The sequence below is a fragment of the Telopea speciosissima genome, chromosome 5 (genome assembly GCF_018873765.1).
Source record: "Telopea speciosissima isolate NSW1024214 ecotype Mountain lineage chromosome 5, Tspe_v1, whole genome shotgun sequence".
Classification (NCBI taxonomy): domain Eukaryota; kingdom Viridiplantae; phylum Streptophyta; class Magnoliopsida; order Proteales; family Proteaceae; genus Telopea; species Telopea speciosissima.
Window position 1 is genome coordinate 34,903,749 of NC_057920.1, and position 1,420 is coordinate 34,905,168.

A 1,420-nucleotide genomic window follows, 5' to 3' on the forward strand; every position below is an offset into this window, starting at 1 on the left:
AATTAGGGTTGTTTTATGTAATTTTTTATTTTTTTCTAGCTTGGGTGTTTAGGTTTAATTTAATTTCCCTAGCCCCTTAAGATCATATGTGTAACCGTTCATCGAGGGCAGCATGTGGAATTGCGCAACCGCCAACACCAGGTAAGTATTTTTGTTAGTTTTAAATTAGTTAATTGTTTACTTTTTAGTTCTGATTTTACTTTTTCTTATTGAGTTTTTTTTTTAGTTATTACGTTTTAATTTCTGTTTAATTAGTCCGTTCAACTTGTGGTGTGTTTCATGCATGGTCGGTGTTCTTTGCACCCCAACCTGACTGCCCTTGACCTAGAAATAGAGCGATCTATGGCTAGACCTAAGGATAATAGTAATAAAATGGGTGACGAAAACCAGCCAGGAAGGCCGCTGAGTGAGCACTTCACTCCAACTGCCTATACCCCTGCATCTTGTATTCAGCTACCTGCCATTCAGGGTGCTCAATATGAGATCAAGTCTAGCATCATACAAATGTTACCATCCTATTATGGACTTGCTAATGAGGAGCCTTACAAGCATCTTGAGGAGTTCTTAGAGGTGTGTTCACTAGTCAAAATCCAAAATCTCTCTGAAGATGCCCTAAAGTTACTCCTATTCCCATTCTCCTTAAAGGACAAAGCCAAACACTGACTTCATTCCTTAGATTCAGTTAGGATTTCTACATGGGCGGGGATGCAACAGGAATTTCTAAAAAAATTCTTCCCCATTGGCCGGACTAATAGCCTTAGAAGAGCCATTACTAGTTTCTCCCAATTAGAGGACGAACAATTTCATGAAGCATGGGAGAGACTCAAGGAATTACTTAGGAAGTGCCCCCACCACGTTATCCCAAAATGGCAGTTAGTCCAGTGCTTTTATGATGGCTTCCATGACCGATATAGGCAGATGGTAAACTCTTCTTATGGTTGAACATTTATGCACAAGAATGAGATGGAAGCATGGGATCTTTTTGAAGCCCTTAGTGAGAATTCCCAACATCATGCTTTGGCCTCTTAGACTGAGATTCCACACATAGGGCAACCAAAGAAGGGTGATCTCTAAGAGATCAATCCAACTATAGAGATGACTGCTAAGGTTGATATGTTGTCCAATAAATTGGACTATTTGATGTCTATAGGGCAGCATCCTATGTCCCCTTTCCCAATGAGTTTCCCTGCACGCAATCAAACTGAAGCCTATGCCTTATATGTTAGCCCTAGTCATTATGTGATGGATTGTCCTTCGGCTGCACAATATCCTAAGTTTGTTCAGGAATAGGTACAAACGGCTCAAAATTTCCCTACACCGGATAATGATCCCTTTTCCAATACTTAAAACCTGGGATGGCGAAACCATCCAAACTTTTCATGGAGAAACTCAGTACCTAATAAACCTCCAAACCCACCAT

General features: G+C 40.4%; 1 non-coding gene across 1 annotated transcript; it reads right to left on the bottom strand.

Moving 5' to 3' along the window:
* Positions 1-753: 753 nt before the first annotated feature.
* On the bottom strand, positions 754-860 carry LOC122663501. Its single transcript, XR_006333166.1, has one exon. It is a non-coding gene; the product is annotated as a small nucleolar RNA R71 (small nucleolar RNA).
* Between the last annotated feature and the right edge of the window lie 560 nt (positions 861-1,420).